General features: G+C 49.9%; 1 protein-coding gene across 2 annotated transcripts in view; it reads right to left on the bottom strand.

The window, feature by feature from the left end:
* Positions 1-23,930, bottom strand: part of GRK5 (G protein-coupled receptor kinase 5) — a 231,844-nt gene that overhangs the window by 65,557 nt on the left and 142,357 nt on the right. For both annotated transcript variants that reach the window (XM_008073260.2, XM_021706580.1), the window contains one exon: positions 685-797. The gene's annotated coding sequence lies outside the window, so the exon portion shown is untranslated. The remainder of the gene's footprint in view (positions 1-684; positions 798-23,930) is intronic.

Here is a 23,930-nt window from a genome sequence, read left to right as displayed (position 1 = left end):
AAGCCTAGCTCGAAAACTATTTGTACCCCCTAAAGGTATTGAAATTTAAAAAGTAAAAAATAAGAAATAGTCTATTCATACTGTAAATCAATAAATAAGTCACCCAGCAAATGAATAACCAGCACATTAGGAGGAAGTCCTAATGGCATCAAGCACGGTCAACCATGTCAGAGGCCAGTGGAGCCACTGGCCGTCAGACTGGCTTAAAACAGCATTCATCTGACATTTGCTGAGCACCTATACATGCTAGGCACTGTGTGAGGAAGGGTAAACAGGAAGCCCAGGGTCCCGCCCTCAGGGAGCTTGCATTCTGGTGGGGATGCAGACGATAAACAATTGTACAAACCCACACAAGCTTCAGGCTTTTATAAAATGGGTTCTCTGCTGGAGTCACAGAATCCAAGCGCTATCTCAGGTGCTGGGAAAGGCCCAGCTCCTCAGCTACTGCTTCCCACAATAACCCAGGCTCCCGGAATCAGAGATCTGATAGGCTCTCCCTTTATAGCACAGCAACAAAGGTCCAGAGGGGGGATGGCCCACTCAAGGGCAACCGTGGAGTTTAGATCCAACTGTTTAGAGAAAATTTTGCATTCTCAAAGTGTGTACTTGGAGTTTTGCAGGCAATTAGTTTATTCCTCATTTTTCCAAACCATGAGGCCTGTCACCCCAGAAGCAAGGACTTACCACTGAGTCCAGGAACTGAATGTAACACTCCAGCCCAGGCCTGGTTTCACAGAACTGCCGGAAAAGCAGCCTCCCAATTGGCTGCTTGTCACATAAACTGCAGTAATCTCTGTCTGGAAACAAGAAAAGAAGAATGTGGTGAGACCCAGGAGAGGGCCAGGCAGGGTCTTTCTGTCAACCCCACACCTGGATCCAGAGCTCCAAATGAGTAGACAAGGTGACTGGTAAACTTTCAGGACCCCTTAATTATCTCAGTCTCTGAAGACTCAGAAAGACATCATTATAGAGAAAGGCATCAGTTATGGCACAGACTCTACCTCCCTCCCCAGACCCCCTGTCCCATGCCCTGATTTCTGTACAGACATGTTAGCAGTACTGGGGACTATGATTCTGTCCCCTGGATAGCCAAGCAGTACATCACATTCCCTGATTACAGTGACTGGATAAGGGTAGAAAGAATGTAGTGTAGCCAGTCCAATCAAAGTAAGCCACAGTCTGCCTGGAACACTGGGGCAGAGGTGACCTCTTCCTCTGCAGGCTGTAGTGAGCAAGTGTGAGACCAGGGTCTGATGCAATGTTCTTGACACTGCAAAGGAAGCTGCTGTGAGGAGAAGCTGACACACAGAGAAGGTGAGAGCTGGGAATATTACAAGAAGTAGAGTTGATGCCTTGGTGGTGTCATAAATCTCTGGATCAAACCATGCCTGCAGCCCAGATCATATCTGGAAAGTTTATTTATGAGAGAACACATTCCTCTTGTCTAGGGCAGTTTGAAAACTTTAAAAAAGTACTTGTAATTTAAAGCATCCTATTGCAAACAGTAAAGAAAAAAATCATTTTTGCTCTATTGGAGAAAAGTCCAGTCTTAGGATGCTTCAAATTATGAAAACTCTGCATTTCCAGCTGAGGCGCTAAAGGCACAGAGACAGGAAGTAACCAGCCTTCAGCCACTCAGTAGCCAAGATGGTTCTGAAGAAGAAATAGAACAAGACTCCCAGCCCCAAGGCCCAGAGACCAGGGTGACAGTCAACGACTTGCCATGTTATATCAAGCAATTCACTAGCCCTCTTTAGGCCTCAGTTTCCGCCCCTGAAAACCAAAAGCACATGTGGGAGTTGGGATAGGAGCCCTTTCCCTTCTGGTTCTGCAATGATGCTACAGTCTCTGCAAGAAGTGTTCTCTGGCAGAAAGATGCTCAAAGAACTGAGACACACTGCCGCAGACCCTCTTGAGCCCTGAGCATTCGATCATCATTTTTTTTTTTTTTTTTTTGAGTTGGAGTCTCACTGTCGCCCAGAATGGAGAGCAGTGGCCACTCCTGGCCACCGCAGCCTCGACCTGCTGGGCTCTGGTGATCCTTCCGCCTCAGCCTTCCAAGTAGCTGGAACTACAGGCGCACGTTAACATGCCCGGCTAATTTTTTTGATTTATTGTAGAGATGAGGTCTTGCCTGCCCAGGCGGGTCTCGAACCCGCAGGCTCAGGCAATCCACTCACCTCAGCCTCCCAGAGGCGCAGGATTACAGGCTGAGCCACCGAGCCCGACTTGATCATCAATTTTATATCTGCACTGGACACGATCAGGTGACTTCATGAGGAAACCAGGAAGCAGGTGATAGAGCCTAGGAAAGAGAATGACTTGGCAGGAAGAGATGCTGATATCCTAGGCTGGTGCTGAGGAAGACCCAGGACAATGTCTCCACAGAAAGGGCTTCTATCGAGATACAGAACACAGCAAGGAGATGGGCACACAACCATCATGCCAGCACACACTGATTCTGGAATCCCAAAGAATTTATTCACAAGAGGTAAAACCAACCAGAGACCTCTGACTCTTGGCCACAGTGATAGGGTCAAGGATGGACGTGCAACTTAGTCCTAGCCAAGCAGAGTCCTCTGTCTCTCAGTCACAGTGATAGGTTCAGGAATGGCCATGACTTGGTTCTAGTCAATCAAGTCAGGGCATGGGGCCAGTGTGGGTCTTGGAGTCCTGCCAGGGTTTCTGTCAGAACTTCCAGGAAAGAGCTTGCTGCCCTCTGAGACAGCAAGACTCTCGGGATGGACTGGTTAGCTCCAAGCAGTCCAGAGTGTCGAGACTGTCCTCTACGCAGCAAGAGCCTGCTGAGAATGAAGACAGCACAGGGCAAGCAGAGCTGAGTGGAGAAGAGGAGCCCCTGTGGGTGCTCTGCTAGAGGCAAGCTTTTCTTTGGCGTTTATTTACCTGATAGGGATGTTGCAAGCTCATTGGTCGTCTGTCTCTTGGAACTGAAAGAGCAGTGACTGAGCACACAAGCTGGAGGGTTTTACGTCCACTTCCTCTCAGTAAACCGCTTGAAGGCAGGGACTGTCTTAGGACTAGTAGGAATTCACTAGTTCTAAATATGGTATAGAAGAAGGTGCTCAGAAATGCTCCATTCTCCCTTGAGTGGGTACTTGGATCAACATGGATGAGCCACCTGCCAAGTCCCCCTCTTGACTGGCTCTCAAGTGGTTTGCTGGTTCAAACTAGCCATCGACTGTTGCCTTAACTCTGCCCTTCAGCCGTGGGTGCATTCTCCACTGCTCCAAGCACAGATGGTTCACAAATAGCCATGCCAACAAGCATTTAGCCTCAATGTGTGCCAGATTCTAAGGGGAAGGGACCAGCTCTCAGGGAGTTTGGACTCAATTGGAAAGGGCAGCAGGGGTGTGTGTGGATGAGCAGACAAGATCCCAAGTGACAGTAATAAAATGTCATGCTAGATGAGTGTGATTGTCAGCCACAGTAGGGAACCTGTTTTCAGTGGCCTGTGGCAGGTCTGCAGCCTGCACCTGTTAGCACAAGGTCCTACACACAGCCCGTGTTCTTGCTGCCTCCCACACAACATGATGCCCTGAGAGGAGGAAAACAAACCTTTGCATCCTTTCCCAATCAGCTGAACGTTCCCATCACAAACTCAGAACCAAAGTAAATTACCTTGTATCAAACTCCAGTTTTATTCAATTATGGGAGAAAGTGCCATGTCTCATGTGATTTGAGCAAGGGACTCTTCCCCCATTTCCAAAAGAGATTTGAGATTTCATGTTCCATATTGTGATTTCTTAGAGGTTCATCTGACAGGATTTTTTTAATCTCCATATGGCGTTTGCTGTCAGTATGGAAACAGGGCTATTACAAACTCACAGCACAGTAAACACCATGTGATTCCGACAGGAGCTGTCAGCACCTCAGTTTCGTGTCTCTCCCAGCTGTACAGAGGATCCCAGGCAAAAAAGCCACTTGCTGGAAGCCTGGGAAGAAGTAAAAAGACCAGTAATCATCTTTTTGGATTTTTTTCTGAGCTGCAAATAAAGATAAACGGGCCCATCGTCTGAGGAAGCACCCAGAGTGACAACAAAATAAAATAAAATACACTGTTTATAGTTCCCTTAAAAATGGTTAAGGAGGCCATAGATGGAAGAGTATGAATTTGGGAATGATCAAGGTGACAGGAGGAGGTGCAAGTCAAAGTTCTGGATGTATCCAGAGCAAACCTGAGGTGCAGGTTACTTCTGGAAAGTCAGACAAAGCTGAAGTTGGAAGTATGAGGAGCTCTCCAGTGCATCCGTGGGGCAGACCCTTCTGATCGGTTTCAACAGAAGCTGGCTGTGTTCTTGAAATCTAGGTGGAAGGAGGCCTGCCCCAACCCTTCTTCCAAGGGTGGTCTGTTGGGATTGGTGAGGAGAAGCATCCAGAAGACGGACTGAAGACATTTCTCTCTGTCTCTAATTCTCTCTACGTTTTGGGCTGGGAGAACCCGGGATGCTGTATACACAGGTAAGCACATACTTTATATGCACTGTACACTCTCATATACACACGTTCTTTTAGAACATGAAGTGCTTCATTGGTCTTTTCCTTTACACCAGAAAGAGGCAGCTGTTATGTGAAATATGAGGGAACTCAGGTTCTCCTGCTGCAAAGTACAAATCGTTCAGTCATTTTCACTTTTTTCTTTTGTGTCCTTCATTCGCTCAAAAACTCTCCTCCAGGGTCTCCTGCTTTTTGATTCTACATGTTTCCTCAATTTCAAGGGCCTCTTCTTGAATTTAACACCAATGAGTATATGGGTGGGTGGGTGGAGACTTAGTTTATACCCATTGGAAGGCTAATGATTCAGTAACAGGCTTGGCGTTAACAGCTGGTCACAGCTGAGACCAAGAATGGGAGGCATCGTCTTTGTGATGAGACATTTGGAAGAGGGAGGTAAATGGAAAAGGGGAAGGGTCTAGAAAGCCCATCACAAGCTCTAGGAAGCTGATCTGCGCCCTTGATCTAGGGGCAGAGTGCCCTGGGGAGGCCCTGGGGCTCACTATGCACACAGGAGAGTGGGGGGAAACAATGGAAGGCAAACTGGACTCAGACTGGGAAGGATTAGAATCCCAGGCCAAGGAGTCTGAATGGGTTCAGTGTCTCACTGAGGAATCAATGATTTTAGAGCAGAAATTATTTAAGTATAGTCCACGGAAAAGAGAAAAAATGGGGGTGGGGAGCAGGGAGTCTGAGACATTTACAGAGGAAGTCACTGGTTTGGAAGCCACTGTGGCCTGTGGGTTCAGGTCAGGGCTTTTGGGCAGGGAGGGCACCAGCTCCTGCGGTTGGGTTTCTGCTTTGGTGAGAAGCTGGACTGAATTGGCTTTAAGAAAACCACATGTGTTGTTTGTTTCTTCAAGGGATTGACACTCCCCACCTCCCAAGCACGCTCACAGCTGGCCTGGGAAGACAGGATTGCCATACCTTCCTGCAACACACAGAATCCCAGCCATGCACAGAGCCATGTCTGCCCAGCAGACAGTCCCTTTAGCAAGTTAGTAGACACTTGTTTAGTCTTGTCCTTAGCTGCTTGCTTACTAGCCAGTGTGAAAGGGAGAGACATTCATAGAATGCACCAGGAAGTGAAGCCGTATAACAATGTCCATGGAGCAAAACTGCAAAAATCAGCTGGAAAGTGTCGAGGAAGACATCTCAGCAAAGGAGGCACAGATGTCCTCTCGTAATATCGGGTCAGTTTCAGGGGTGGTGGCATGGGAGACATATCAGCATGAGGGAATAGGAACGACGGGATCACTGAAGGCAATGCAGCCAGGGGAAGAAGCTAAGTCTGGGCGAAGAAGAAGGAAAAGGTCAAAGCCAGAGAGAAAAAGGGCTTGAGGCTGGGGGGAGAGGCAAGAGTCAGCCACAGGGAGGAGCTGAATCTGCAAGGGAGACACCAGGAGGACCTGGCGGGTGAGGCAAAGGTTAGAACAAGGTGAATGAGGACAGAAATTCAGGGCGAGGTCTGAGACCACTGCAGGGTGCCACTGAGTGGACCTGCAGGAATGGCTCAGAGAAATGGACGGAGAGTGGTAGGTCACTTGAGGATGAGCAGCCAGGCATGAAGGGGCAGGAATGAGCAAGTAGTGTCAAGTGAGGGGTCAGCAGGTTAATCTCCTTGGTACTGGATGTTACTGTCTGAAAATACACATGCACATGCATGCACAAAGGCAGTGCACATGTCAGGAAGACACCGCCAAGTCACTTCGAACTCTACCTTTCCAGGTCAGGCCTGACGTTTGCCAAGCTGTCAGTCAAAAGAGGGTGCAACAGGACGAGGGGCCCTATCCTCCCCGCCTTTGCCTGGGGACGTCTGGGCACTTTGCTGAGGCCCCCCTCCTCTCTCAGCCGACTCTTGCCACAAGCCATGGAAAACACCTTACGCCAGGCCTGTTGCCAAGGACACCACAGTGGGAGAACGCTGGGCAGAGGTCAGTCTGAGCCCTGTCGTCGGTTTCCCTCACAACCTCAGACAAATCGCTTTCTCTTTCGAGGCCTCCGTTTCTTCATCCATAAAATGGGGGGATTAAAGTAATAACGTTCTCAGCCTGGAGCCCTTCTTGGGGTGCCAGTTTCACAAAGGCAGATGATTAGAGGAACTGAGATAAGATTCCAAGGTCAACTTCGGAGCTCAGCTGAACTGGGATTCCAAAACTCTGTTTCTATCCAGCTCCCATGGGGACTCCTGGTCTGGCATCTCACTCTCTGGTTCTAAGGCAAGGGTAGGCAAACTTTTCTATAAAGGGCTAGTAGTACATATTTTAGGCTTTGAGGGCCATACGGTGTTTTTCACAGTCAATTTCTGCTTTGGGGGGGTCACTCTTCTTTTCTTATGCTTCTGAGCCTCTAGCTCTGTATATGGGATGCTGACCCAGCTCCTCTGACTCAGCCTGTCTCCTTCCCGGGGTGTGGGATCCCACTGACAGCCTTGAAAGGATCAGGGAGGAGCTTCTGAGTTGTTGGAGCAGTTGGTGTCACCTGATCCTGAGATCAATAGTAGAGGGAGCCAACACTGAAATCAGAAAACTCAGGCTTAATCTAGACTGAGCCCAGACCCTTCAAAGTCAAGTGACCCCTAGAAAGAACCCAGATGTCTATCAACTGTTAAATGGAAACGCAAACTGTGGAACATTCATTACAAAAACGACTCAGTAATAAAGGGGGCACGAGCTGTCAATACACGCAACATGGTTGAATCTCAAAAGCATCATGATAAGTCCAAGAACCGGATACAAAAGACTTACACACTGTAGATTCCATTCATCTGAAATTCTAGAAAAGGCAAACCTATAGTAACAGAAATCAGACCAGTGGTTGGAGGGAGGGGCATAAGGAAGGAATTGACTACAAAGGGACATGAGGGAACTTTCTGGGGTGATGAAAATGTTCTGTGTCATAACTGTGGTGGTTACATAGCTGTATATATTTGTCAAAAGTCACTGAATTGTATACTTAAAATTGGTGAATTCCACTGTAAGTAATACTTCAATAAAGCTGGCCAAAGAAAAGAAAATTTAAGTCATGTCACCTGAATTCCATGAGCTTGTTTCCGCATCTATAAAATAAGAAAAAAATCAAACCTGTGAACTCATTCTCAAACAGTGTTATTCCAAGCGTGGTTTGCAGACCAGTTGTGTCAGCATCACCTGGGAGCTGTAGAAAATGCAGATTCTCACAACTACCTGCCCCAAACCTACTGAATCAGAATTTCACTGGTGGGACCCAGAAGTCTGTGTTTTACCACATTCTCCAGTTTAGAGCACTGCTTTTCCAACAACCCCTGGAAAAGAACCAGTTTTTAAAATTTCCAATCCATCATGGACTGATGCTTTTGTAAAACTCTCAACTTTCCCTGTGAGTCTGATAACACTCGACTGCTTTACAACCTGTTCAATGAGATGAGTCTACCACTGGTCATACACCTGGATGCTACAGCTATGTTAAATTCCTGAGTGTTTCTAAGCTTTTCTGTACTTATCACAGACCAGTGGAAGAACCACACTCTGAAACGGCACTGCTCTAGAAACATAAGTTAGTTTTGGCCTCATGTTCTTTTCTTGGGAGAGCTACCTCTATCTCCACAACAATTCTTTGGGTGAGGCCAACTTCAACCTCCAAGATGATCATAGGACTCAGGCCTCAGCAATCTCAGTCTTTACTTGAACTTGTATTGGTACTATAAAGAACTGCTACTTTTTCTTTCTCTGGGGTCTTAAACTTTTAGGAGTTGCTGGTGGCTATCTTGTGGTCATGTAGTCATGTGGAGAGAACCTGCCAGAGAATGAATTCAAAACTACAGAAAGTAAAAGAGTAGTGTCCTAATGATGCTTGAGACCTCGATCAGGTCATACCTGAAGCCATGAGATAGATCCCTGGACTTTTCAGTTAAATAAACCAACATATTTCCTCTAACCCTTAAGCTAGTTTGCTTTGAGTTTCAGTCCCATGCGATTTATTGGTGCTGACTAATAAGCCCTCAGTCTCAAAGGGTATTTGGAAGACTCAAAATCAAAACCTCTATGTAAGGGTCTGTAGCGACATGCTATACTATAACGTACCAAAACAAGCGCTGCAGTACTACATTAAGGAACTCTTGTTTTCAGCCTCCATGGTGAAGTTGGATCCTCATGGAGGGTCTAGAAGGTGTGTGTCTACAGCGATTAATACACATCTCAGAAACACCAAAGCACTACCCACCGTGCCTGTTTCCCAGAGGCAGGCGGGGCTACCTCACTGGAGCCAGCACGGGATAGGGATTGGGTCTGAATCCTGCTTCTAACCTCCAGCTCAGAGGTGTTCGACTGGGGGCAAGTTTGGCAGTGTCTGGAGACATTTGTGGTCTCCACAACTGGGAGGTGACCACTGATTTGTGGGTAGAGGCCAGGAGTACGACTAGACATCCCGCCCTGCACAGGACAGCACCCACCACACAGAACTGTCCTGCTCCAAATGGCAACAGTGCAGCCGAGGGGGAGCAGCCCTAGGTGACTATGAAGTCTGGAGGAAGTCCTGTTACCTGAGGCCCAGTTGCCTCTTGTACCAGAGGCCCTCAGAAGTAGCCTGTTGCAGCTGAAGATTAGCAAAAAGGCCTGCGAGCACCTAGCCCAGTCTTAGCACAGAGTAGGTCCCACAGAAGCAGCCGTCATTTGGGCAGGTCATTTCTCCTCCCCCAGACTCAAGAAATGATGGCTTTTGCTTCTGTGAAGATTCAGGAAAAAAACGGGATGTAGCTGGTGAAGGGGAGGTTTGACTCCCCATCAGCACCAAAGCTAGTGAGAGCTGCCCCACTGTCACTGAGCCCTCCACCCCAAGCTCTGGGAGGGCAGGACAGGGTACTGCAGCCTTCAAGCTCTTCCTTTCAGCCTCCCTCTCTGAAACACGCTGTGTGCATCCCACAGCACATGTCTGAGGTTAAGATCTCACAACCCAGTCAATTCCTTCAAGACTCAAAACCCCAATGGACTGAGAAACAGGAATGATATTGATAGCGAAGATAAACAAATGCTGTCACTGTTTTCATTCTTTTCGAGTGACATGAAATGGGAACATACTTTCTTAATTAAGAGCCTGCGGTATGTGGACTCTTGGAGAGCAAGCAGAGTTTCCCAACAGAAGGCCGAACACAGGCAGCGAGGACAGCACAGCTCCCCTCCGACAGCCATGAGGCCAGAGTGCAGCTAGGTCGCCTGTCCCTCTCACCATGACTCGGGAGGGTGGGTGGCACTCCCTAGGGATGGGGAGTGAGGAGAAGCCATGCTAGGGGTGCGGGTAGGGCTGCCTACGACTGAACCCTGCTCAGGACTGTTCGTGGTTGCCCCAGGCACCCCTTGAACTTGGGCCAACCAAAACACACGTTCCATTTCAGAAGTAAGAGTGAGAACTTCCTGAGGAAATGGAAATGCTAACATTGGGGCCCCTGGAAATGAATCCACATGTTGATTATAAATTGGGGGGGGGGTCCAAAAGGGATGCCTGGAGCCATCTCTTGACCAACTGGAGGCTTATTTTATTTTGTTTTGCTTCATTTTATTTTACTTAACTTTGTTTTCCCCAAATACTAGGTTACTGGGGAGTGGGGAGTCCTGACAGATCCTAAGGCAATTTAGGAAACACATGTGAGATCAGACAGACCCATGAGCCCCCCACTCTGCCGCATTTCAGATCTGAAATAATAAACAGAGAAGCAATTTGAAAACAGCTTTCTCTTAAAAATTTCTGCCAAAGTTGGAAAAAACAATCAGGAGTTTGCTCTGAGGAAAAAGTCCTCTGACGTTTGAAAAGCAAGATAGCATCATGGATAACAGCAGAGCTTCACAACCCGCCCCTTGGAAGGAACGGGAGAGGAAAAGGGAAACATTTGGTATTTGGTTAGCAACAACTGAGTGGGCTCCTGTGACTTCAAGGAAGATGTTTTTATTTTAATGAAAAACGACATATGGTACATTACACAAACACACCCAAACCAAGCCCCGCCACCCTCCTGCGCCTTTTATCCCCCTCATGCTAGGCTCTAGTTTTACTGAATGTCTTGTGCCTGTCATATGTCTCCGTAGGATCAAAAACATTAGAAGCTCAGGTCTGCCAATGGTTGGTGGTACCCAAACAAGCCACATGTGCAACCACTGAGTTGCAGAGTGTTCAGGCCCAGACTACCAGGTGGGTGGAGGGAGTGAGGAGAGAAGTTTCTTGTCTGTGGATCTGTGGAAGAGGAGGGGTGGGCTGAAGGTTGCCTGTGGGACCCCTGCCTCTTTGATACAGGTCCAGGTCGCTGGCTTGAACCCAACAGATGCAGTTAAGGAGGTACCTGGGGGGTCTGGGGAAGGACTGAGGCTGAGATGGACAGGGCATGGATTATATGCTGTCACCACGGGGTCCTCTGAGCAATAGTGGGGCCCAGGGTCTGGCAGTGACCCCTCTCTTATCTTCAAGGCCAAGAAAGGCAAAGGATTTAGATATTTCCTTGCAGGGGAGATGGGACCAAGAATTGGTTGGGTAAATGTAGGAGTGGGGTGTGTAGGGTAGACTGAGGGAAGGGCCAGGCCATGCAGCAGGTGAATCCAAACCCTGGGCAGGCAACCGCTGGAACAGGCCTGGCAGACTGGAAAGAGAGTCTAAACCACTGAGCTCCAAGCCCTGTGCTCTGCCTGAAAGCCCAGCAATCTATGACTGTCAACCTCTGATCTGTGCTAACCTGAAGAGAACATGACAACCAAGAGGCATCCACCAAAAAGGCACCTGGCACAACAGCAGTGCTGATTTTTTAAAAATCTGGGGCAAGGAGGAAACACCAATGCATGACCTATGATTGTTTCTATTTTTCTAGACGTTCAAGTTTTTACAAATGAGGGACAAACAATTTTCCTAAAAGCACAGCTGTAAAATCGCTGAGATTAGGAAAAGTCTAGAGAGCAAAGAACTGTGATTGCCAGACATCTCCTTCTGTGCAGGGGCTGGAGAAGACTTGGGTGCTCAGAACTTCACATTTTACCCTGCGTGGCCTGAGGCGGAACCTTCCACTGAGCCGGACCAGGCACCTGGGACAGACTTGGAAGGGGTTATTGCTGTTTGTGTCCTGGGAACCCAGGGCCTTTCATCCTGGGGATATCATCCACTTAGGAGGACATTCTTTTTCCTTCTTTTTTTTTTTAGTCAGAGTCTTACTCTGTTGCCCAGACTAGAGTGCAGTGGCATGATCATGACCCACCACAGCCGTGACCTCCTGGGCTCAGGCTATCCCTCCACCTCAGTCTCCCAAGTAGCTGGGACTACAGGCACATACCACCACACCTGGTTAATTTTTTTTTTATTTTTTGAAAAGATGAGGTCTCACTATGTAACCTAGGTTGGTCTCGAACTCCTGTTCTCATGAGATCCTCCTGCTTTGGCCTCCCAAAATGCTGGAATTACAGGTGTGAGCCACCACACCAGACCAAGGAGGACATTCTTTCTACAGGTTTTTTTCTCCTTGAAAAGGAATTTTCACACAGATTCATATAATTTTAGAAACAGAAACGCCTAAGTCACACCTAGATCAATTGCATCAAGTCTCCAGGGGAGCACCAGTATTTTCTTTTGAGGCTCCCCTAAGGTTCAGTTCACCATTTTATCCCCAGCACCTGGAACAGTACCTGGCCCAAGCAGGAGTACAGGTGTATAGTAAAATGAATGATTGAACAAAATGAACAAATAAATCAAGGTGGCAGGAAGGTCACATGCTCCCAAATTAAGGAGTATAAATCTCAGGCCCACATTCTTCTGACACACCCTCAATGGTTAATCTGCCAGAAATGAAGCCCTTCCCAAAACAACTGCATGATGAAAGGCTACGCCTACATGGCTTCCATCCAAGGAAACCAAAGGGCCAGCATGACTCCCTGGGCCCCGGGTGCCTGGGCTGAGACAAGGCAGGGCCAGGCTGCCTGCTGTGCTCGAAGCTATGGCTGGTGAGCTCAGGGCCCCAGAGAGCAAGGCCGCCTGAATCCCGGGCCCTGCCCTGCACATTGCTTTCCAGAAGACACACCAGAAGACACACCAGGGCCTGGGGCTGGGGCTGGGGCTGGGGACTGGACTTTGCCTCCAGCGCCACCTCTGACCTGGCATGACCTCAGACCCATCATTCTCCTCTCTGGACCCTGGTTTCTCCCTTTATAATAAGAAGCTGATGAGCAAGGGTGGCTTCAATGGCTCTGCTTTCCATTGTGATAGCTCCACGGGAGGTGGGGAGGTGGAGGGAATGGAGACATCAGCAGGCACGGGGCCTTTCTCCAGCATCAGAGCCCCAGGTAGAGTTTGCCACCACTGAGGGCCTTAAACGCATCCAGCTGCCTTTTCCCACACCTGTATCGTGGCCACAGAGCTGGAGCAATGCAAGCCTGAGCTAAAGGCAGCATTTCCCAAAGGCCTGAGTCTCTGAGGGGTACTATGGGAGAGCCCCAGCTTCCATCTCAGGAAGTCTAGGAGTCATTGCTCCCCCTCTCAGTGCCTCAGTCTCTCTTAAGTACTCTTCAGGTTGACCCTGGGATGGCAACGTCCAACCCACCCTTGCTGCATGCTGCCCTGGTCTGCCAGGGAAGACAGCGGGGAAGGCTGGAGGCCCTGAGACCTCAGAGGCCCGGCCAGTTTGCCTTCCAAGGCCGTGGGCCTGGCTTCACCTGGAGCTATGAGCTAATCAAGCAAAAGTCACCGGAAGGCAGGGCCAGGAAGTGACTGGGTGAGCTGGGGGCCAAGGCAAATAGCAGCCTCCGTGAAGGCCTGGCTCATCCCACCCCAGATGAGGCGGCCTGGCTCCTTCCTGGGCCATTGGCCAGGGCCTAGCAAGGCTCATAGCTACCAGCCAAGAGCAGCTGGAGAAATAAATGACTAGGAAGGTGGAGGCAACTGATGGTCGCCTGAGAGTCCTGATGTCTCATGGTCCCAAGACCCCCAGCTGCCCTCGATCTCCTTGACGTGACCCCCATCAGGGGCTCAAATAGCCTTTGTTGTGTGCACCTCCAGGGACAAGCAGGACTTCACCTCTAGAGACCGGTACTTTGTCTCAACACTGTGCCAAGAGTCCATTCTCATTTTGAGACTCGGCATGTCTCTATAATACTGCCCCTTGGTCCTTGTTCTCGGGACGCGGAGGACAAATGTTTGGAGGCAGATATTCTGTGCTCCTGGTGTCTTCTCTCAGATAAACCTCCAGTTGCCCCCAGTCACATGATCACACCCTAGCCCTGTTTCCCCAAGGAACAGAGCATGGTGAGTTTGGCTCTCTGGAACCCAGTCTGGGTCTTTGGTGATTCAATGTCCAATGACATCAACTCCTCCCCTCAAGCCTTCTTCCACTTTTGCTCTGCCTGGCCCCAGACTCAAGAGGGGCTGTGGTTGGTGTGCTGAAGGAGGCAGAGACAGGCAGTTCACAGGTATGTTGAGCTCGTTCCAGGCACAGGATGGGAGAGGCATGTGGCTTCAGCAGGACCCAACACAGGAAGAACAGGAGCCTAGATTCAGACTTCTCTTAGCAGAGTTACAGCTCATGGTGTTGAGACTTTTAATATGAATATTTACAGTTTGGCAGAGCTAGTTTTCCAAAAGAGATGAGCTTTGCTTCAGATAGTGGCCTTCCCAAGTTGCCACCTGATGGTATTATAGTGAAAAGCGAAACAACAGCAGCAAACACAAGTGACTGTATACCAGGTACCATGACAGGCATGCAACATGCTAGTCTCATGCAAGCCTCACTAGAGTCCTACAGGACAGGTGCTATCATAAGCCTATATTTTCGATGCCTAAACGAGGCACCAAGAAGGAACTAGCACAAGGTTCCAGTACTAGCAAGAGGCAGGGCTGGGATTTGAACTCAGTTCTTGCTGATGGCAGAACAACTAAAAAGTTTCCAAAGGCTCCATGGCAGCAGCTGACAAGGACTTGGGACCCCGAGAGGTGGATGACATCTCACCAATGGTGCCATCTGGCAACCTCCAGGGGCCTGCAGGGGAGAGGAGGCACCACCATTACCTGGATGAATCGATGCCCTATTTTGGTCATTCTAATTCCTCGTATCCAGGGGTGTTCCTCACTCTGAGTCCAGGAGCTCCAGCCTCCAGGAGACTAAGACATGGGAAAGCCTCAGCAACTTGGGGGCTGACAGTCAAGCAGGCCTTACATCCTCTCACTGGACCAGCCCAGAAGAATCATGCCCTTCTCTCCACTTCTCCAGAAAGGCTGCCCTGAGTGGCCACTGCCCCCCTGCTTAGAGCTCCTGCAGCTCTGACCTGTACCACTCATGTGATCGTGTCACTGATGTGCTGTCTCACACCTCTGGCTGCTGTCCTAAGAGCTGGCTTTGCCTCCTCAATGAGCTGTAAATTGTTTCTCTCCACTGCCACCCCTTTGCCTCTCATGCAGATCCCAGGACAGTCTGGACACTTATGAGGTCACCATTAAATATACGATTGATTGAAGCAGGAACAGCCATGAGAAAAGTTATTCACTTGAATACTGTTTACACTTCTTTTGTCAAAACAAGTCCGTTGCTTCTTTAAGAGAGAGTCTTAAAGTCCCCGGTGTCCAGAAGTAAATGCCTGGCTTTAATGGGGTGTTGGAATTGCATTTCACAGCACATTCCTGAGCTGGGACCTACATCGAGGCAAGTCCTCTAGCCAACAGGACAGGAGTCCAAACAGGACTAGACTTGACTTGGAGCAGGCAGGGACCAGGCTGTCTTGTTCCCTGTGCAGTCCGGCTCCCGGCACAGAGCCTGGCCCAGAGCCGGGGTGCCATAACTTTGACAAGGGAATGAATCAATAAATTAATGACACGACGCATCAGTTGCACTTGCAAATATCTCCCTGTGCTGGCCCTAGTTGTGATCTGCCACGCTCAGGAAATGGAGCCCCTTCTTGACACTGACGTTCTCATCCGTCACGGACCAATAACGTCAGGGCAGGAGAAAGGGAGTGCTGAGGGGGGCACAGTCAGAAAATTTGCAGGAGGCTGGGAAAAAAGCTAGTCTGACACTCTCGCCTCTCTGATGGCGAAACTGAGGCCCAGGTAGGGGCAGTGTTTTCTCTTGTTCATTGCCCCAGGGCTTGTTTAGCTTCCTATCCAGCTGCTCTAGGCCCTGGATCAATATGAACAGGGTGTGGTTGAAAGGAAGTCTTTCAGCCTGGCTAGGTGGCTCAGCCTGTAATCCCAGCGCTTTGGGAGGCTGAGGTGAGTGGATTGCCTGAGTCCGCGGGTTCCAGACCCGCCTGGGCAACTTGGCGAGACCTCATCTCCACAATAAATCAAAAAGATCAGCCAGGCATGGTAGCACGTGCCTGTAATTCCGGCTACTCGGAAGGCTGAGGCGGAAGGATCCCCAGAGCCCGGCAGGTCGAGGCTGCGGAGGCCGGGAGCGGCCACTGCACCCCAGTCTGGGCGACAGAGTGAGACTCCAACTCAAAACAAAAAAAAAAAAAAAGAAAGGAAGCCTTTCATTAAAACTCAAGGACCCTCACCCACAGGTCCCACCCAAGCCTGGCACAGAGGCCCTGTTCAGGCCTTTCCAAATCCCCTCCTGGGCCTTGGCATTCTGAACACTGGGAAACATAACCGCCTGTGTCAGCCTGGAGGACTGTGATCGATGCCACACAGGTGTCTCATATAAATCTTCAAGGGCCGTCTCTGTATAGAGCCAAGTAGACATTTTTAATCATCAAGAGGAAAAAAAGCAAAATACCTCATGCATTTTCATTTTTATCTAAGGAAAAGAGCACAATCAATTTGTCAGCACGCAGTACCATTTCTTGCCAAATACCACTTATTTTCAACTAAAGCTTTCTCAGCTATACAAATACAGAATAGAAGCATGCAGAACCCCCAAACATGTGCCTTTCTCTCCTCCTTGCTTTTCCTTTTTAAGAGCCCCATGTATCTCATAACTGTCTAGACCTCATAAGCTCCGTCTCAGCCTGGAGTGCTGCTCTGTGTTAACGCTTTCTCTCTCCTTCTGAATGCCAAGCTTGAAACAGACATTCTGACACAGATACAACTGATGCTAACCTAAGAGGTAGCCTCCTCCGTTACTCGGCACAAGAGAGAGAACGGGGAAAAAACCAAACTGATTGAGATGATCAGAGAATAGGATTGTGGCAAAACCCTTCTTTCTAACCAAGTCTAAAAATGTAACCCATAACAGCTGTTTGTTTTAAATTATTCCTTGCCAAGAACAATGTTCAGATGATTGAAAAATTCCAAGTTGGAATCTCCGATGCTTACTTATTTTTCCTTCTGAGCACCTGCATGGAGAGAAGCTTTGCTCAGAAAATATAATAACAGAGACAGGCCAACTTTAAACTCCACATATGCAATGTGCTGCCTTTGAAAGCCCTCTGAGGCCCTTTTCACAGGGGCCATGGGTTCTCAAAGGTCAGGCTAAAACTGCATTTTGTGCTAGATGAGTCAGGGCCAGTTACAGCAGGCAGCTGGGGCACAGCGGGAGGGAGGCAGGGACCCTTCCTTGTAGACAGGATTCTGACTTGAGGCCAGCAGCTGCTGAACCCCAGCTCTGTGCAGCTGCACCTGAATCGGGAATATATATGGCCTAGCCCAAGCGACCACCAGCAGTAGAGAAATCCAGTTCCTCCCAAAGGCGGCTTGTAATCGAATTTCCACTCTGCAAGCATAGTTCACAGGCGTCAAAGTCAGGGTTAGGCCAGGGAAGCCAACAGGATTCCCCCCCAAACCTCTGGTCCAGACCAAAGCAGTTGTGGAGCTGTACTGCAGAGAGAACCCCTCTAGACCCAGTTGCCTTCTGGCTGTTGTTCACCTCAGTTCCCAGCCCCCTACCTTCACATCCAGGCTTGCTCAGCTCACTTAACTGGGTTTGGATCTGGTAGGCCAGCTTCTTCTTGCCCTCCCCTGTTTTGTTTTGTTTGAGTTGTAGTCTCACTCTACTGCCCAGACTGGAGTGTAGCGGCACAATCACAGCTCTCCACAACCTTGACTATCTGGACTCAGTTGAGCCTCTGGCTTCAGCCTCCCAAGCAGATGGGACCACCACCATGCTTGGCTAATTTCTGAAGAGACAAGGTCTTGCTATGTTGTCCAGGCTGGTCTCAAACTCCTGGGCTCAGGCAGGCTTGTTGCCTCTGCCTCCCAAAGTGCTGGGGTTACAGGCGTGAGCCACCAGGTCTGGCTTCCTCCCTTTCTTTAAGACTGAGTTACTGAATGCCTACTTCATGCCCTGAACTGTGCTAGTCCCAGAGAATCAAACGGTCAGTGAAACGCCTACCATCCCTGCCCAAGGATGTTGTCTAGCGCTGTACTCTTCCTTGATGCTGAACTAGAACTCGGCCAGGGGAGGTAGTGCAGAGGAGGGGCATGAACCCATCCACAGACCACTTGGACTCACATCCCAGCCCCAGCTCTGGGGCAGAAACAAATGGCTGTCACCCATAGCTGCTCATTGTGTTTTCTATAGTGATACATTCTTAGCTGGACACATGACCACCCAAAAGGAAGACTATATTCCCTAGCAACCTCTGCAGCCATAGGTAGCTAGATGACCAAGTTGGAGCAATGAAATGTGGGCCAAAACAATGGGTCCAAGTTAGTTCTGGGCGGCACGCTTGACGAGAAAGAATGTGTCTGCCCTTCCTTCCCCTTCTCCCATCCCCCTTCCCACAGGGTAGAACACTGGCGCAATGGGCACTCCCATGTTGATGAGAGCAACATCCTAAGGCTAAAAGGAGACTCAATGACTGTATAGACAGAGTTTCCATAACAGCCCTAGACCCCAACCCCAGGACTGTTCCATGAGGGAGAAATAAGCTTCTACCTTGATTAGACCAGTGTTAGTCTGGGTCTTTGTTACAGCAGCTACATGTATACTCACCTGATACAACCATGTACTGGTTGTATGACCTTTTCTCAGATGCACTCTCTTGGTCCTAACATGAAGATGATAATAATAATATGACCTACCTCAGAGGTATGAATAAATCAAGATGCTCAGCACAGCGCTTGCCTCATGCTAAACTCTCAGAAAATACTCTTTATCTATGATGATTATAAGGAACACCCCCAGTACATTTCTGCCAAAATCCTGCATACCCACACTTCAAATACCAACCAGGAAAGAGTCTAAGCGCAGAGTGCCAGTTAGGGGCTAGCGGGAACTGAATGTTCACCCACTTGGATTTCATCTACTGAATCTGGATGAGTTTCAGATGCTGCTGTGCCATGGCAGGAGACCTAGGTATTGCTTCTAACACAAACATACCCGCTCAATTTCCCTCATCTGCCCCACACTGCTGTTGGGAGTCTCCAAGGGTCCCATGTTCTTTGGGCAGCCCCTGCACATGAGCAAACAGATGGCTGTTTCCTGGTAGAATTAGGGCCCCCATCTCAAAAAGCATGTGTTCAATTCTCAAGATGGTGACCTGAAATGCAGAACATTTTCCTCCCTGCAATATGCCGAGGTAATCCACATTGAAAGGACCTTTTATAAAGAGTTATAGCTTAGATGTGGGAAGGTTCTGAAGTCAACAGGATGATCTCTGCTGTATATTACATAAAATAAACACCCTGGTTCCAGGAACTCAAGGCAACACATTAGGAATCACATCTGTTTTCCCAAGATGCAAGAGTTGTGCAAGACTGCCCTCATCCTGGCCACATCAGGCCATTCAGACTCAAGTATCCTAAGGTTTCTCAAGGGCACAGGCCAGAGGCAATCCTGAGCTGGTCACACCAACACCTGGGCTGACACTGACTTCACTTACAAGAGCCAGGAAGGCTGGTGGTGTGCATGAATTCAAGAACACAGACATCCAGGCCATCTGCGACCCCAGGCCATAGCTTCATCTAAATATTAAACCTAAGACAGTCACAGGGCTTTTAAGGTTCCCAAGAATTGATTTTTAAAAAAATATTGACTATTCTTTGTAGCATTATCGCCTCTGATGATCACAGAGCACAGAGTGAAAATAGCCCGCAGCCAGCACCCACACTTTCCAAGGGTAAGCTGCCTTTCAATTCTGAATCTCCACTGAGCCTCACCCAGTGCTGGACACCCAGCACAGCCCCTCAGGGCTCCCATCACCTCTCCTTGGAGGCACTCAACACAGGTGTCCTCTGAAATCTGCTTGACTGAATGCTTGATTAACTTCTCCCCCCACCTTCAACCCAGAATTAGAGCACAGGTCCTGGCCTGTCTTACCCATGGCTGCATTCCCCAGTGCTGAGAACAAGGCCTGATATGTGGCAGGTTCTCAGAAATGAATGAATGAATGGTGGTGAGGCTTGCTGAATAGGAGAATGGTTTGAATCGTGATGAAGATGAGGCCTCCCCATCCAGGCAGTTAGCAGCAAAGGCCACAGATTGATAAATGTGGACCTCCACCTACCAGGCACCCAAGCTCCACATGTATTTAGCATGAGTCAGTGCTGGACCACGCCACTCTCTCGCTTGGTCCCACTGTGGGGTAGACAGCACTGCCCCGTCCTTCTGCACAGAAACCCAGGGTTGAGCCAGTTTAAGGAACTTGCTCAAGGTCAGCAGAGGGGCTGGGATCTGAGTTCAGGTCTTCTGGCTCCCGAGTCCACGGTACTCCTGGAGCGGCCAGAACCCACCTGGCCAGGAGGCCTTCCCAGAGGCCTCTCTGCTGTCCCAGAGGCACTTACCCTTGGGAATCAGAGGGAGGGAAGGGCAGTGACTCGTGCCTCTTATAAGAGAAAACTACTATTTCCCACCAGAGAAGCAGCGGTTGCGGCCTCAGAAATGCTCAGGGGCCTCCCTCAGGCAGGAAGGGAAAAGGCTTCCCAGCATTCTCCGCAGGGCCTGGGAACAGAGCATGACCCAGAGCAAAGGGCTCTGGGCCCAGAGCGGAGGAAGAAGATAGGGGATGAGAAATGGGGGAGGGGAGATGGCCCATCTTCTCTTAACTTAGCTTCAAGTACTTTAATATGGAGCTGCAAGGGAGCACTCCCACTCAGGCTGTGCTCTGGACTCTGAACAGCAGCATACTAAGCATCTCTGGAGTCCTACCAGGCCCAGGGACAGGAAGAAGAGATGCCAAAGACAGGCTCTGCACCCAAGAAATGGGCACCCGCTCCTAGACTCTGCTTTGGGGCAGGGCCGGGCACTGTGCCCTCACAGAGGAAATGTGAGAAACAGGAAGTTTCACCAAAAGAGCAGAGTCCCTCCACTAGATTTCCTCTGTCCCGTTTGGCCTCCCCTGACTTACTCAGTCGCCTCCTCAGCCTCCTCATCCTCCCTCTGCCTTTCTTCCAGGCACCCACTATGACCTCTCTCAGAACAGGAATTTGCTGTGGACCCCTCATGGGACTTGCTGCAGGAACCCAAACCTCTTTCCTGGGAATATCCCTCTCATTCCAGAAACATGGGCACTGAGAAAATCGAAGTTTTCTAAACCTGGTAGTGCAGATTCCCTTCAACAGCCATATCCAGCATGTGAAGAGAACAGGGGTCAGATACTAGATGAGAAAGGCCAGTGAATTTATGCCAAGAGCCCCATGTAAAATGCTGTCCTAACTCAGTTCGTCTTCACAAAAACATTATCCACCCCCAGCAGCTAGGCACTGGCTGCCACACACACTGGACCCCTTTGCAGATCCTTCTGTAGACGAAAGGCTCCATGCTCAGCTGGATTTCTGCCCTTTGTTGCCCAGCCCTGACCACTTGGGTTCCTGTTCCCTTCCATATTACAGGATTGGCAGCATCAGCCTACAACCAGAGAGTCCCCTCTTGCTACATCTCTGGAGAGAAAGTGGCTCCCAGAAAACAGCCACAGCCCATCTAAGTAAACAGGGTGCCCTGGAATGAGCCAGATGCCCCCTAAGTGCAGGCACCCCTCCAACCCTAGTGTGTGTGCACACACACATCTCCTCCAGGAAGCCTTCTTGGATTGACCCAGCCCAATCCCTGGGCTCCTGCACAATCTCTCCAAATGACTCCTCTGACGCACAGTAACAGCCAGCTCCTGGTGTGATATGGGGGACTCACAACTAGAAGGGGCCCAGGGTGTGCTGTGAACTGAATTGTGTTGGCCCCTAATTTATATGTGGAAGCCCTACCTTCCCTCCTAGTTGGAGACAGGGCTTTGGGGAGGTACTCAAGGTTAAATGAGGTCATGAGGGTGGGGCCCTAGCCTAACAGGGGTCAGTGTCCTTATATGAAGAAGAAGAAACACCAGAGAGCCCAGAGGAAAGGCCATGTGAGGACACAGCAAGGAGACAGCGAGCCCCAAGCCAGAAAGAGAGTCAGAAACCAACCCTTGATCTTGGACCTCCAGCCTCCAGAACTGGGAGAAAATAAATGACTGCTGTTCAAGCCCTCGGCCTGTGGCATTTTGTGATAGTCGCACAAGAGGTATGGCCTCAAAACACGAGGCTCAGCTCTGTCATTTGCAAGCGTGGTGTTCTGCAATGAATCCCGTGGCCTCAGCTTCCTGGTCTGCAAAACGGGGCTACTAACTCTCCACCCTGTCTGCCTCCCCGAGAGACCGGGAAAGGGGGAGCATGAGAGCACAGACGGGACCGTGACTTGGGAGATGGACGTACACCAAAGCTCCCCTCAACCCCTGGGGGTTGGGGGCCGGGCCCAGGAGACGACAGCCAGGCTGGAGGGCTGGAGGGCTTGGGCTGGGGCATGAGATGGACACAGCTTCAATTCTGGTACCACCACTCAGCAACCGGGTGACACTAGGCAAGTCACGTGGTCAGGGCAGCTGCTGTTTGCAGAAGGTACAACCCATCCGTGCCCCTGGTTGAGCTAGGGGAGGAGGCTGTTCCTCATGAGGGTGACTGTCAGATGCTAACATCACCGGGCCAACCATGCACTCTGGTGAGATATCTCAGAATGCTGCCACCCCCGCCTGGCCCACCTATGGCCCAGGGATGCTTGCTGGTGCCAGGCAAGCCAGCTGTTTGCTCCCTCCCCACTGCACAATAGAGAAACCAGCAGAGGCCCTTGGAAGGAAGGGGCCGAGCCATTTGGGGCGAACCATGGTGCTGTCCAAGGCGCAAATACTTTCCACACCGAGGCCTCTCCCCTTTGGGAGTGACTGACGCGGCCACCCTGAGAATACCCGTATCTGCTCAGCAGATGCTGGCCAGCCTGGCACAGGAGAAGGCCTCCACACCTTGTCCAGGTCTCGTCCTCACAGGGCCGAGTCATCTGAGCCAGGAAGCATGACCACCACCCTGCCACCTGATGGCTATGAATGATGGAGAAGCCCTGAGACACAAAGGCACACAAAGGGAGGGAGAGACTTAACCACACGGCCAAGATGCCAGGCAAGGGGATGAGGGGTAGGAAGTGGATGTGGAAAGAAACTCCTGAAGGGCTGTGAACAGCGGGGCTAGCGGGCCCAAGTTTAGTTGCTGCTGCTGTCGTTGAATGGACTTCAGCCAGAATTTCCCGGGCACCTGGATGCGGGTCTCTGGAAGGCAAACAAGCCAACAACAGCCCAGATGAATGCTCACCCTCCCATTGTCCAGGAGCAGGAATTAAGGAGGCAGTGGTGAGGTCTGCACCAAGATGGGACATTCTCCACTAAGGCTACCCTCTCTTCCGTGGTGACCACGGCCTTCCCAAACATCTCCCTGACCCTGAGTGCCAACTTGCACAGATGGACACTCCGACAGGTGCCTTGACATTGGTGTCTCAACCTTCACCTCACAGGAGATGGATCTGTGGACATGACACGGGTCCTTCTGAAAGTACCTCCTCGTGGTGCTGAGGGAATTGACTCAGAGCTAGGGAAGGCCACAGCCTACCTTACTTCCTATGTATTGCTTCATCTTTGGAGTATACACAAGCTTCTCCAGTCTTCATAGCTACTCTTTGCCCAGCCCTGAAAACGCACCACTTCCAGATCACTATCATTACCTTGGATAGGGCAAGGTGTTGGGCATCACTTCACTCCACCTAGGCTCAGGCTCCAATTAGCCACCAGTCCCTTTCACACCTCACTCTGTTAAGAGTTTTCCTTCCCCATCCTGGGTCTCACCCACATGCTGTTCTCTGGTTGGCTTGGACACTCTCTGTCTTCCTTGACCATGCCACAGAGATACCATGGGGTAGCTCAGTCAGCCCTGGTAGGTTGCTAAAGAGAGGGCTGACAGAGCAGATTTCTGCTTTTGTCAGTGTTGAGAAGAGTTCCCCTAGGAGAAGACAAATCCTTCTATAGATTGTGCTGAAAATTTGTGAGAAAAAAGATCAGCGGTGGCTTGGGCTGAGCCTGTTGGAGCTGAAGCATGCAGAAAAGTTGCAGTTCTGTTTTGTTCTTGTTAATTTTTGGTAGTTTTCTCTCTTCTAAACTCTTCCCTGTGGGTGATCCTGGGGCACATATGGAGTTCAAGGAAAGAGAAGGAGATGGAAAGCCCAAAGCCTGTCTGAAGTTGGAGTTAGGCAATGCTGAGAG

The sequence above is a fragment of the Carlito syrichta genome, unplaced genomic scaffold (genome assembly GCF_000164805.1).
Source record: "Carlito syrichta isolate Samal-C Ts95f unplaced genomic scaffold, Tarsius_syrichta-2.0.1 Scaffold315801, whole genome shotgun sequence".
NCBI classification, from domain to species: Eukaryota; Metazoa; Chordata; class Mammalia; order Primates; family Tarsiidae; genus Carlito; species Carlito syrichta.
This window is presented reverse-complemented; position numbering and strand designations above follow the sequence as displayed.